This window comes from Theropithecus gelada, chromosome 5 (assembly GCF_003255815.1).
Source record: "Theropithecus gelada isolate Dixy chromosome 5, Tgel_1.0, whole genome shotgun sequence".
In the NCBI taxonomy this organism is placed as follows: Eukaryota; Metazoa; Chordata; class Mammalia; order Primates; family Cercopithecidae; genus Theropithecus; species Theropithecus gelada.
In genome coordinates this window covers 20,055,168-20,070,166 of record NC_037672.1, presented here as the reverse complement: position 1 = coordinate 20,070,166, position 14,999 = coordinate 20,055,168, and the positions used below count along the sequence as shown (strand labels likewise).

General features: G+C 37.6%; 1 protein-coding gene across 6 annotated transcripts in view; it reads left to right on the top strand.

Moving 5' to 3' along the window:
- Nucleotides 1–14,999, top strand: part of KCNIP4 (potassium voltage-gated channel interacting protein 4) — a 1,213,657-nt gene that overhangs the window by 758,950 nt on the left and 439,708 nt on the right. The gene's annotated exons all lie outside the window — the stretch shown is intronic.

Here is a 14,999-nt window from a genome sequence, read left to right as displayed (position 1 = left end):
AATATTGTTAAGAATTTCTTGACGGCAATATCAGAACATCAAACCAAGTGTCGGAACATTCTAGGCATGGAGCTCTGTGTGATTATACAGGTTGCACCCCCATGAAGCCAGTCTCGCACAGATAAATTTGAAGATATACTTGAAGGCAAGAAAGTCTTGCTAAGATGAGGCATCTGCATGGTGTCAAGTAAATGATAAAAATCCCTGATTCTTCGTGGGATGGTATCGTTTTGTGTTAAAGGGGTTGTGTCCTATAAAGCTGAATGACTAAGGTATGTTTCTACTCCATTGAAAAGGAAAGAGGGTAAATACTTACTATAAGAAAATATGCCAAAGCTGATTAGATAGAATGACTTAATTAAGGAGGGACAAATTTAAATAATCACTATGAACAGAAAACACGTACTTATTAAAATGAAACATGCCATGATCTCCATTCCAGGAAGGAAACATTGAAATCGTTAAGTGATAGTAAGCTAGAATGCTAAAATAGCTTGTGGACTAATGATAACTTTTGCTTCACTAATTGAAAATTCTTAATACTGTGTTTATGCTACTTTAATCATTAAAATACTCTAAAATTCTTTAAGAAGTCCATGCCTCCAGAACAAAGTTTTTGTTGTAAGAAATGAGCAAGAAGAGATCAAGAGAACAAAATTTGAAAAACAAAAAGAGAAACCGGGAAACTAGAGTTGCCCAAATCTGGTCACTGACTGCTCCTTGCAGGAATGATGCTTACTTGACAAAAAGTAAAAACCAGCCAGCTGGGTGTCGCTGGGTTACTCATGTAACTCTCATGAGTAGCCTCAGGGTTCAGCAAAGAGGAGAATTGAGAGTCTACTTGGGTGGAAAGAAGTTACAACATTCTTAATGAGCCATTGCAACCAGGCTGTTCTAGTTGGAATCAAAGCAAAGGCAGTTGTCTTGTAGATGGTGAATAACGATCACCCTCAAGGCAAAAAAGCAAAATAAAATTAAATAACAAAATAAAAATATAACTTTGTTATTGGTTCCTTTCTTTGATTTCTTAAATGGCACTGAATGTTTCCATTTTTATCAATACCTCTGTTTTCTACTACACACCCAATCAATAAGAGCCTTTTGAAGATCCAATGGCATAAAACACACATGCAGTTAAAATTATTGCGCAGTGCATCTGAGCTACCTTGGTTCACAAATGAACATCAGTGCTGAGACATTTTGTAAAATTTTTCCTAGCTCTTTAATAGATGACTAGATTGTCAGTAAGTCTTTTATTCGGCAAACCTAGGTCACATGGACTTTCCAAAACTTTAGAAGCCTGCTGACATAAATGAGACTTTATCTGTCTTAACAGTTGAATACACATTTATTCCCAATTGAATTGCATTGGCAGTCACCTCCTTCGGTTATCTGTGGGTGTCCTAAGAGGCATTTCGTAAGTGCTCACCTGCATTGCTGCCCTGGCCTCCTGGGTGATGCCCACAGCTCCCGAAGTGACTGGCATCTGTACCTCGTCAATGATCTTGTGGGAGAGAACATTTGCAGCAATGAAGATTTCCTGGACAAGTGCTAAGGAGTAGGGTCATATAATTCCCAGGAGAACATAGAGGAGAAGTGACTTCATTAGGGAGGAAGATAAGTTTCCCTTTGAGAAGCCACACTTCAGCTGAGATCTAACCCATGGGTAGGGATTCACAGGACACCGTTAGAACAGTAGGAGTAAAACCCTTTGGTGCGAGGGAACTTAGTGAAAGCAGAGGACGTGTGTTGAAATAAAAACGTGTCTGCTCTAACAAATAAACCTTGAAATAACAGTGCCTTAACATAACAGCCGTTTATTCCTTGTTTCCATAGGCCAAACTTGCAGCAGGGGTCGTCGTGTCATGCTATCATTCAGGAACCTGGGCTGACTGATGTTCCACCATCTTTAATGCATGAGCTCCAGTGCCAGTTTGTGCATTGATAATCAAGCTGCAGAGAAGGGAAGGCAAAGCTTATGGGGATAGTATGGGATGGTCTCATGAGCCAGATTTGGAAAAAGACTATGCTACTTCCACTCATTTTCCAATTGCCCTATCTCAGGAACATGACCACAAAGTATGACTACACCTATGGACAAATTAATAATTTAAGAAAATAATTCAAAGTTAGGAGACCTTGTATAGATTTTCACTGAAACCATTAGGACCAGAGATTGTTTATTACTTGTGGCTGAGTTAAGATATAGGTTGATTCCTTTACTCATTTATTTATTCTTTCATCCATTATTTTTCACACATTCATCAAGTACCTGTATTAAGTGGCAGCCAATGGTCAATAAGCCTTATTTTTATGCAGAGACTAGTAGGGTATATGGAGGTGGCAGGAGTCATAGGCTATGAACAAGTGTGAGAGGAGCCACAAGCAAACATTTTTCATTGAACATTTTGGATAATCAATTGAGGAGAAAAGCAGAATTGCCCATTGGTGCTTAAATTAAATTCTTACCAATAGTAAACAGAGAATTATGGGGGGGGGGGAAACACTTAAAGTAAAGACTACATTTTTTTCTTGAAAAACAAGAAAACAAAACCCACTTGATAAAGTAGCATTTGTAAAAGTGTCTTTAGTGCCATTCTATTGTTCATAAGCTTTGAAATTTCTCTGTGCTTCCACGTGTTCTGGGCATAGCCATTCACATTGCCATGCATAAAACCTCCCCCTTTACACAATGAAAAGCTTAAAAGATTGAATTGCTTTGCTAATTGAGTAGGTGGATGTTAAGAAACATGTAATACTTTGCCATTCCCTTCTTGTAGTTTAAAAATAAATTTTTAAAATTGCAATATGTGATCCATACTGAATGACTGCTACAGGGAGATTTGCAGACCCAGAAATTACCCATCATGAGAGAAATGTGAGGTTTCTCCATATTCTTGACTCTTTGGAGTCAGGTGCTGATAAAATATTTTTTCTCAGCATGAGCAGGACCCTATTTAAACACTGTGCCAACTAGCAAGTAAATCCATTAGTATATTTTACATCCACATTTAAAGAATTGCTCTGCAAGCTTTACTTTTTCTCCTGAGCTCAGCTGTGACACAAAGAAAGCTTTAAAAAGAGTGTAAGTAATTAAAGCAACACACAATTAACTAATTGATCCTAAAAAATAGCTTGTCCAACATCAGCAGAATAATTGCAGCCATTTTGTAGGACCTCCTAGGCTGTGATCATTTATGAGTCTTCATTATTACTCTTCTAAAACAAACAACCAGAAAACTCTTTTTTTTTTCGAGCCAGGGTCTTGCTCTGTCTCCCAGGCTGGAGTACGGTGGTGTAATCACTGCTCACTACAGCCTCAGCCTCTGGTCTCAAGCTGTCCTTCTGTCTCAGCCTCCTGAGTAGCTGGAACCACAGGCATGTGCCACCACACCTAGCTAATTATTATTATTATTATTATTATTATTATTTGTAAAGACAGGGCGGTGGGGCCAAGGGGTGGTGTGTGGGTTTTGTTATGTTACCCAAGTTGGTCTCAAACCCCTGGGTTCAAGCAATCCTCCAGCCTCAGCCTCCCAAAGTGCTGGGATTACAGGCATCAGCCACCAAGCCCAGCCATTATTTTTCTTTTTAAACAAAGAATTTTTGTATTTCTTTTCATTTAAATGAACAAACTAACACATGTGACCCTTTTCAGTGCTTATAATGAATCACTTATATGCTGTAATACTGGAAGTAACCTTTAGGGAAAATTTTGTTATGGAACTTAAAATGTTTGCAAAGATACGAGGATAGAGCCTAAATGGGTTAGTATCCTGCCTGACATTTTATGGCTAAGTGAGAAACCTGAGAAAACTGGAGAGTGAAAATGAAAGCTGTCCTTAATAAATTGAGAGTAATTAGGCTCTGTTAATTTTTTTCTTTTGATATTATAATTTTAAGTCAACACTAAAGACCATAAAGCATGTAAGATTCTGTGTTCTTTATGCTCATAAATTACTATCAATTTCAACTTTAAAAAAAACTGCAGTTTATCTTAGAATGTTTCTAAACCAGGATATCATTTATAATTAATCTGTATCTTAAATGGAGTGTTTTCCTCAAGAGGGTAAAAGAATTGAGACTCGACTGATAATGTGCCCTAAAATTGATGGCATCCTAGAATTAAAGCAATACAGTATCTTGATGAAGCCATTTAACTATAAGAAAATGTTGGGCTGAGTGTGGTGGCTCATGCCTGTAATCCCAGCACTTTGGGAGGCCGAGACGGGCGGATCATGACGTTAGGAGATCGAGACCATCCTGGCTAACACGGTGAAACCCCATTTCTACTAAAAATTAAAAAAAATTAGCCGGGTGAGGTGGCGGGCGCCTCTAGTCCCAGCTACTCGGGAGGCTGAGGCAGGAGAATGGCGCGAACCCGGGAGGCGGAGCTTGCAGTGAGCTGAGATCCGGCCACTGCACTCCAGCCTGGGTGACAGAGCGAGACTCCGTCTCAAAAAAAAAAAAAAAAAAAAAAAAAATGCTGACATTACCTGCCGGTGGAACACACGACAGTTAAATTCCTCTCCTGAACTGTTACAAATTTTCCCTCTGAATATAATTGGATATCTGCTTGTAAGTATCTCAAACAAGTTATACTCCTAGAGAAACAGACTCAAAATCAATTCATGTTAAGTATAATACAAAAGAATATGAAATGGGTGAATATTAGGGAGAGCTATGAATCAAGATCTCTACCTGGAAGCATCAAGACAGATTGGTCATGGTCGAGGCCACGTTATTGTAGTAAGAAAATCAAATACTAACACAAACAAGGATCTCTGCCATTCATTGTGTGCCAACTACATGCCAAACCATCGGCTCTCTCCTTTACATGTATCTGTATAGTCAGCGAGGAGGGAATGATGAAACTGACAAATAAAGAATAAAAGCCATACTATTTGGAATAACCCAGGCTTTTTTTTTTTAATAGTTAAATTTCTTTTTAAAATTATTATTATTATACTTTAAGTTCTAGGGTACATGTGCATAACGTGCAGGTTTGTTACATATGTATATTTGTGCCATGTTGGTGTGCTGCACCCATCAACTCGTCAGCACCCATCAACTCGTCATTTACATCAGGTATAACTCCCAATGCAATCCCTCCCCGCTCCCCCCTCCCCATGATAGGCCCCGGTGTATGATGTTCCCCTTCCCGAGTCCAGGTGATCTCATTGTTCAGTTCCCACCTATGAGTGAGAACATGCGGTGTTTGGTTTTCTGTTCTTGCGATAGTTTGCTGAGAATGATGGTTTCCAGCTGCATCCATGTCCCTACAAAGGTCACAAACTCATCCTTTTTTATGGCTGCATAGTATTCCATGGTGTATATGTGCCACATTTTCTTAATCCAGTCTGTCACTGATGGACATTTGGGTTGATTCCAAGTCTTTGCTATTGTGAATAGTGCTGCAATAAACATACGTGTGCATGTGTCTTTATAGCAGCATGATTTATAATCCTTTGGGTATATCCCCAGTAATGGGATGGCTGGGTCATATGGTACTTCTAGTTCTAGATCCTTGAGGAATCGCCATACTGTTTTCCATAATGGTTGAACTAGTTTATAATCCCACCAACAGTGTAAAAGTGTTCCTATTTCTCCACATCCTCTCCAGCACCTGTTGTTTCCTGACTTTTTAATGATTGCCATTCTAACTGGTGTGAGATGGTATCTCATTGTGGTTTTGATTTGCATTTCTCTGATGGCCAGTGATGATGAGCATTTTTTCATGTGTCTGTTGGCTGTATGAATGTCTTCTTTTGAGAAGTGTCTGTTCATATCCTTTGCCCACTTTTTGATGGAGTTGTTTGTTTTTTTTCTTGTAAATTTGTTTGAGTTCTTTGTAGGTTCTGGATATTAGCCCTTTGTCAGATGAGTAGATTGCAAAAATTTTCTCCCATTCTGTAGGTTGCCTGTTCACTCTGATGGTAGTTTCTTTTGCTGTGCAGAAGCTCTTTAGTTTAATTAGATCCCATTTGTCAATTTTGGCTTTTGTTGCCATTGCTTTTGGTGTTTTAGACATGAAGTCCTTGCCTATGCCTATGTCCTGAATGGTATTACCTAGGTTTTCTTCTAGGTTTTTTATGGTATTAGGTCTAACATTTAAGTCTCTAATCCATCTCAAATTAATTTTCGTATAAGGAGTAAGGAAAGGATCCAGTTTCAGATTTCTACTTATGGCTAGCCAATTTTCCCAGCACCATTTATTAAATAGGGAATCTTTTCGCCATTTCTTGTTTTTCTGAGGTTTGTCAAAGATCAGATGGCTGTAGATGTGTGGTATTATTTCTGAGGACTCTGTTCTGTTCCATTGGTCTATATCTCTGTTTTGGTACCAGTGTCATGCTGTTTTGGTTACTGTAGCCTTGTAGTATAGTTTGAAGTCAGGTAGCGTGATGCCTCCAGCTTTGTTCTTTTGACTTAGGATTGTCTTGGCAATGCGGGCTCTTTTTTGGTTCCATATGAACTTTAAAGTAGTTTTTTCCAATTCTGTGAAGAAACTCATTGGTAGTTTGATGGGGATGGCATTGAATCTATAAATTACCTTGGGCAGTATGGCCATTTTCACGATATTGATTCTTCCTATCCATGAGCATGGTATGTTCTTCCATTTGTTTGTGTCCTCTTTTATTTCACTGAGCAGTGGTTTGTAGTTCTCCTTGAAGAGGTCCTTTACATCCCTAGTAAGTTGGATTCCTAGGTATTTCATTCTCTTTGAAGCAATTGTGACAAGGCCTTTGAAAAAATTCAACAGCCCTTCATGCTAAAAACGCTCAATATATTCGATATTGATGGAACGTATCTCAAAATCATAAGAGCTATTTATGACAAACCCACAGCCAATATCATACTGAATGAGCAAAAACTGGAAAAATTCCCTTTGAAAACTGGTACAAGACAGGGATGCCCTCTCTCACCACTCCTATTCAACATAGTGTTGGAAGTTCTGGCTAGGGCAATCAGGCAAGAGAAAAAAATCAAGGGTATTCAGTTAGGAAAAGAAGAAGTCAAATTGTCCCTGTTTGCAGATGACATGATTGTATATTTAGAAAACCCCATTGTCTCAGCCCAAAATCTCCTTAAGCTGATAAGCAACTTCAGCAAAGTCTCAGGATACAAAATTAATGTGCAAAAATCCCAAGCATTCTTATACACCAGTAACAGACAAACAGAGAGCCAAATCATGAATGAACTTCCATTCACAACCCAGTCTTTCTTAAATTGGTCATACATCATTTAAGAGACTAAACTGATCCCAGATAAAATTTGTCCTATCTGTAAGAGATTGTCCATCTGCCAGGGGTGGCAAAGCTGTGATTCATGATTAGGTGCACCGGCCATGGTTAATGCGGACCTCAGCTCCTCATTGCCTCGCTAACCAGCATTCTGTTGTTCATGTAACCACTGTCTTTCAGCACTAGGGCGTATCGTCCTAACATACTCAGAAAGGGCTCTGATGATTATACAGCACCCTCCGGCAGGGCTTGGTGTGGGGTTTTGTTGTAGCATAAAAAGGTTTGGGAAACCAATGCCTATCTTCCTTCATTAAACTATAGGCAATTGATCATTTATGAATACTTTCCAGCCTCTGTATGTGGTAGAATCAATACTCCAGTCTCATATTTCTTTAAAATAGAATGTCCACCCTATCACACATTTTAACATTCCAATAAACATGATTTCTTCTCCCTTTGCTGTCAAATACACAAAGTTCTTTGCTGAAAAGGTGACTCAGAATGTTGGATAAGTAATGTGTTGTTTTGTGCATTGTTATCAAATTCTACCTTTGTTCAGAATATCTCTGTGCTTACTGCAAACAATTCTCTTTTGGACTCTTTTGCTTCTTACTGTAATAAATGACAAATTGAATGCAAAGAGGGTTTTCTTGGAAAAAATAATGCTAGCAGATTGAATTTCAGTGTAATACTATTATTTTCAAAAGCCACAATTCTCTCATCTACCAAGATTTGCCTTTCCTTGTCTATCCAGGGAAGGATTACTGCTGACAAATTGTAACTCCTTTTCAAAGTATTTACTTTTTTTATTCAAGGTTTCCTTATGAAACCTTTGAAACTCAGAAATAAAAGCTAGGACCAGAGTGTCAGAGCAGCTGCGCCATCTAAATGTAATTACACATTAATTTGCATGCGACTTGAGAGGCGGAAGAATATGTAAATAGATTCTTATGGCTACTGGCCATTGGAGTTTCTTTCTTCTTGTATTTTTTAATTCCTTGTTTAAGGAATAGCAAATAAAGTACAGCATCCCTAGATTTACCTTTAAAGCTGGTGGAGTTTAGAATGTTGGTTGATAACTGTTTGCTAACCTTTCTAGTTTGGTTTTTGGGTTTCGTTCATCTTTGCCGGTTTATCACTGAATCTCCAGCACCTGATCCCATGTCTGGTACATAGGAGTTGCCCTCCCACCCTCAGTGGCCGCCCCCATAAAAGAAACAATGAGAAGTTGTACTTAGTTCAAAATGGTAAGGGAGGTGTGGCACACACAGCATTCTTTTGGGCAGTCCTCTCCTCCATACTTGAAATCATATTAATCAATACTGCTGAACCAAATACTAATGAACCAATACTAATGAATACTAACCAGTACTAATGAATCAAAACATTAGGCTTCCCAGAGTTACTTAAAAGACACGACAGAGGTCTGTAATCAGAACTTCAAGGTCGTTTAGTAGATAATACTTAGTGAAGGAAGCAACAATAATATTGCCAACTAAAAGTTAACTCAAGAGACCCCAAAGAATTGCAGTTTGGGAACATGCAAAAGTTAGTATTCAGGAGTGGGAAATGGCCACAGCCATCAACACTCCCACAGAAATTTTGAAATCTTTGGATCTCTAGTCTCATATTTCTGAAAAAAATCCTGTTTCTTCACAAAGATTGCATTAGTTTTGTTTTTCTTCAATAGTTATCTACTGTATAAGGGATGGACTTAAACTGCAAAGTTGTAGACATCCAGGTGCATTAATGGTTCGATGATGAACATGTTTTGAATCCTTATTAGAGAAGCTGAAGGCATAAAATAAAATGCAAATTTTAGAAATAAAGGGGAAAGTGAAATCCCTGAATGTTAATGTTTTACTGGACCTTTGGTATTTGAAAAATGACTTTATAAATCTGAGTAATAACTTAAATGTAATTTCTATGATCATAATTTTTCACTCTCAAGTGGCAAAAACTTTTAACTGTGGAGAATAGAAAAGTTGAGTTAATTGAATTTCAGAAGGACCCTTTTTATTTCTTAGGACAAGTGCACGTGTGCTTTGCTTCCCTACACATCTATCAGATGACAACGTCATGTTGAAGAAATCTCTATACTTAGTGAACTATCATTGGGCTTTTAAAACATGAGTAGGTTTTGTACACAATTTTATGAAAAGCATTTTTATATGACATGGATCAGAAACTGCAGCTAGTAAGAATCTTTCAAAATAGTAACTGATAACAGATGTGGGATCTTAAACAGAGATATAAATGCCTTTAATATTACATTGACATTTGATGACATAAGATGCTTTTTCTCAAAGTTGAAAAAGGACCAGGAGCTGGATGTGCATTTCAAAAAGACATACGGATGGAGCTGTGAAGCAGATGGGAAACTGGGAGACAATGCCTTTAAAAAGACCCAATACTCAAGGCCTGGTCCTCAGCATCACAGTAAAGAATTAATTCTACGTGTATCCACTATTCAGTAATCATGATAATTATAATAGCAATTATTTATAAAACACTTGGAATGCATCAGGTATAATTCTATGTGCTTTAGATACATTATTATTTTACTCTTTTTACAATAGCTCTACAACATAAATATTATTCTCCTTATTCTATTGAAGAGGAAACTGATTAGGGAACTTAAAGAATTTTGCCCAAGTATGCATAGAGTATAAGGTTTTATTCAGATTCAATTCCAGGACTTTCTAACTCTGCAGCTGTCTGCTCACCACAACCTGTTCTTCCTCTTCAAACTTTTTTGAGGATCTACTATGTGCCTAGATTTTGATGATGAGGTGGTGAACAGGCAGGATCCCTGCTGTTAGAGATCTCACCCTCTGGTTAATAAGTTAGACCTTAAACAAATGCTTGTATTAATAATTACTCTATTACCATGATAGTTAATGCTATGAAGTTTCCTTCAGGATGCTACTCTTTGTGAGGGGATGATACTCGAAAAAGACAGAAGAAATCCAAATACATATATGGAAAAAAGGGAGTTTATCTCTGAAGTAATATTTTTAAAACTTCGTTTCAAAAATCATTCATTTAAAGTAGTCTTTACACAACATATGTTTAATTTGCAAGAGCTGAAAGCTGAAATAAATGTCTTAGCAATTCTCTACATGTAGCAAGAAACCATATGTTTTAGAAACAAAATAACATGAGAAATGTTAAATATATTATTATTATAATCACCGTTGGCATTTTTCATGCCAGTTGAGGAGGAGGGAGAGAAGCCAAAGTTTGATTCAATGTTTTCTTGGATTGGATTGCTTCTTTGGGACTTGTGGCCTGTGGTTCCTTGCAGCTGTGGATTCAGAGGTTTCAGTGAGTAGAAAGCAGGATATGGCTAGTCAAGAGATTTCTGCTTTGAAGATGTGTTTTCCCCGTGTTTATCCTTCAAAACTCATGACCAAGATAAATAACGAAAAATTATTAAATCTGACAAGCATTTCCTCCACACACTAAAGTAATATTAGTAAATACTAATCTGCTAACTATGTGCTACATGATTTGTAAAAGTTTTCTCATTTTACTATCGCATCTACCTGATGAACTGGGAATTGTCACTATTAATAGTTAGATCCATTTGACAGACGATAAAACTGAAGTTCAGAAAAATTGAGTGACTTTCCCAAAGTCATCTGTCTCATAAAGGGTACATTTTTCAGCCCTGGGGCTGTTGGGCTACAGAGCCTTTGCTCATTTCATGCCAGCCCGGAAGGTTATTTTGTATTTGCTGCCATTTTGTCTCAGGTGAATTAGAGTAGGAATAGTGTGTTGTCAGAATGTATCGAGCCTAGAGAATGCATGATCTGCAGACAGAGCAAAATACCAGCAGGGAAAAAAAAAAAAAAAAATGAAGATACTGGAGAATCAGTAAGGAAGATCTAAATGCCCTAAAACCACAGGGCATTATTGTAACCAGTTTGACCTACAGGCAATGTGCTCCTGACAAGGAATTCTCCTCTGCCCATTCAAGTCATCAAAACCCCATTAACCTTTTCACGCATTTCCCTCTGTTCCTAGCAGAGAGTAAGTATGCATACTTAAAATAAACAAAAATGAATTTTAATGAATTAGGTAGAAATCTCAGTGAGGATGACAGAGCAGATCTCACTTTTTTTTTTTTTCTATTATACTTTAAGTTCTAGGGTACATGTGCACAACGTGCAGGTTTGTTACATATGTATACATGTGCCATGTTGGTGTGCTGCACCCATTAACTCATCATTTACATTAGGTATATCTCCTAATGCTAGCCCTCCCCCTTCCCCCTCCCCACAATAGGACCCAGTGTTTGATGTTCCCCTTCCTGTGTCCAAGTTGGTCTCACTCTTAGATATTACAACACTTTCCAATTTGCCACAGTGTTTAGAATGTCCCTTTGCCCTTAATAAACATTAATGATCTGATTATATATTTGTTACCATTAGAAAATCCATTTTAATTCCACCGTCTGCAGTCACACATGATTAGCTTCCTTTGAATTCCATGTTTGCTTAGTTTTGAATGACAAACCTAAGTATACATGTAAAATAGCAGGGTTTTTTTTAAGTGCCATGGCATGATTTTGAGATTGTCAGAAATGAACCATAGCCTATGTGAATAGTAACTTTGACTTTTATTGACTTCAGCTAAGCTATACCTTAGAGATTTAATAAAATAAATGAATTACTTCTTGCTGTATTGCACAGAATAAAATGAAATGAGAAAATATCCACATTGCCTTAAGCCAAACATACGGAGTTCAGGAAAAAATAAAATGCTCATGCTACCCTAAAATAGCATATTTGGTGACTATTTTTTTCTAAATCCTATGAAGTTGGGCTGTTAAATAAAAAGATTGAGCTGGGCCCAGTGTCTCATACCTGTGATCCCAGCACTTTGGGAACTGGGGGCGAGTGATCCCTTGAGCCTAGGAGTTCAAGATCAGCCTGGGCAACATAGTAAGACCCTGTGTCTACAAAAGAAAATGTAAAAAATTAACTGGACATGGTGGCATATACCTGTAGTCCCAGCTGCTTGGGACACTGAGGTGAGAGGATTGCTTGAGCCTGGGAGATGAAGGCCACAGTGAGATGGGACTGTACCACTGCACTTCAGCCTGGGTGACAGAGTGAGATCCTGTCTCAAAAATAAACAAATAAATTTAAAAAGGGTTGAGAAAGCAGAAAGGAAAATTGTACGTGTTCTTTAAGTGCATAAGTGATGCTAATTTGAATTTATCTAAACCCTTCTTTAATTATTGAATTTTTAGGTAAGATTAGGAATCTAAACCAATTTCACTTAGAGATGCTTGAAAAGGTGACCTACTCTTCAGGAGAATTTCTTTTATCTGCACTCTCTTTCCCTTATTCCATCTCCACTTTGGCTTTCCTACTTACTTTCCCAGAATAAGAGGACTTTACAGACTCTCTGAGACAATGCAGTAGTTCTATGACCACAGCAGGAGCCTTAGCTGACAATATTTGTAGGTGTTGCCAGATGTGGCTGGGCAAGGAGTTGAGCTTTGAAAAGTACATATTTCTTTCACAGTCACAGCTTCCTTATGACAATTTGTCTATAGTCTTCAGGATAATAAAAGTTCTGAGCAGAAAGTTCTTAAAATAGTGTTATAATCAGAGGGAAAGGAAAGAGAGGGTAAATCTTTGTAAAAGGGATATTGAGGATATAAGCTTGGAAACGTGGACACACGAGCAGAAAGTCAAATAGAAATAACTATTCACCTGGAAATAAGAGGTAGGTTATTTATGTTTCAGATTAAAGAAAGAAGGTTACTCTCTAGGATAGAGAGCAGGTCTGTGTTTCAAGCTTGGTTTGCAAGATGTCCTCAGCATCGAACAAGAAACAGTGTAGTTAAGAGGTCAGAAATAAAGCAGTTTGTTAAGATAGGGAGGCAAAAATTTGTGCCCAGGCAGTGGGAATTATTTTCTCTGATGATGCTTCTCATAGCTGCATGCTGATACAGTAGATGCCTCATGTGAACTCATTTGCCAGTTACGGAAATGGATAAAAAGACAGCTAAAAATCCTATCAAATAAAATGAACTGAAAGAATTTTGACCCTAAGGATTAGTTGAAAAAGGTCCATTAGAATGATGATGATAAAGATTTACTATCTTCTACAGACTACTTACTCAAATGCATGCTTTCACATTTAGAGAACCTAGTTAGGCATGTATTTCTATCCCCATTTCTCAGATGTGTAAACTAAGACAGGCAAAAGCATGTGTTTATGAAGCAGAGAAGGAAAATAGGATATTAGAAGAAGAAGAAGGAAAAAGAGAAGAGGAGGAGGGGGAGGAGGAGGAAGAAGAAGAAAAGGGAGGAGGAAGAAAAAGAAGAGAAAGAGGACAGAGAGGAAGAAGAGGAAGAGGGAGTAGGAGGAGAAGAATGAGCAGAAAAGGAAGAAGAGGAAGATAAAGAAGAAAAGGAGGGGAAGAAAACTCCTGACAAAATTCCAAGTCAATGTCTAAGGGAAAATGAGAAGATTTTCTCTGGAGACCTGAAATTGTCATGACTTGGGATTTTTTATTCCTGCTTAAGACAAAAGCTGCTCCAAAATGAAAGCCTTCATCATAGGAAGATGAAGTTTTCTCCCAAACCTTAGCACAATTTGAATATTAGATAATATGAAACATTGTTTTAAAAGTCTAAACCAAAAGTGAAGTGTATTCTGTCTTATACAATAATTATCTTTCTAGAAGTTATACATAGGAATGTTTTTGCAACTCTTGGCAATCTTTTGTATAATAAAACTACATTGACCTGTTCGGATGTGCTTACCTAGTACCACCTGGTGGCAGCCAAAAATATTTCAGGAAGGGAGAAGAAATTGGGAATGCTTATCCCAATTTCTCAAACCCAACTTCAGTCTCAGGAGGGGGTTAAGCACTGGGAATATTATTGGTATGAGATCATGTGTGCTAGGTGGTTTGAACTCAGTGGAAAGTTAGTACTGAAATATGCCATATTGACAGGACCAAGAATCACCACTGTTTATCAGGAAAACACTTTCAGATGGATTTTCCTTAGCCGTAATTGATAAAGGTATTTCTTTGTTCTCTGTCTTTCTGATTGTGGGCATTGATGCATAAGACAGCTGACTAGCTGTACAAATGCAGAGCAAATGATCATGACAGAGAACGAACCTACGTGGAACATACAAAGGTGCCAAACCTATCACCTTGGCCTCATTAATACCAGGTTACAGCTAATTGTGCTAACAACACCTCCCATCTCTCTTCATCGTTATGTAATAGCGAATTTCTTTTCATCGGTGACTTAAATTGCTTTTTCAGATCTAGTCCTCTGAAAATTTCTTCTCCTTCTCTAGGCAATCTCCTATAAAACATTTATTCAAGTATTGATTGAGTATCCACTATTGCAAAACACTATGCTAGATACTAGAGAATTCAGTATTTGAACTAGAGGGCTAAGATTCTTACTATTATCATTCTGATGTAAGAGACAAATAATAATAATAATTTATTTAGTGCTACTGTGTTTCAGATACTGTTCTAAGTGATTTAATCTGATTGGCTCATTTAATTCTCACAACCCTATGAGGCAGGTACTATTTTTATCCCAATTTTATTAATGATAAAATTGAAACACAGGGAAATTAAGTAGCTTGCCATGGTCACCTGCATAGTAAGTGATAGAGACGGGATTCAAACCCAAGCTGACTCTAGAGTTTATTCTTATCCTTAACCACTGCTTTCTATTGCCTCTCAGTAAATAAGAAAACAAG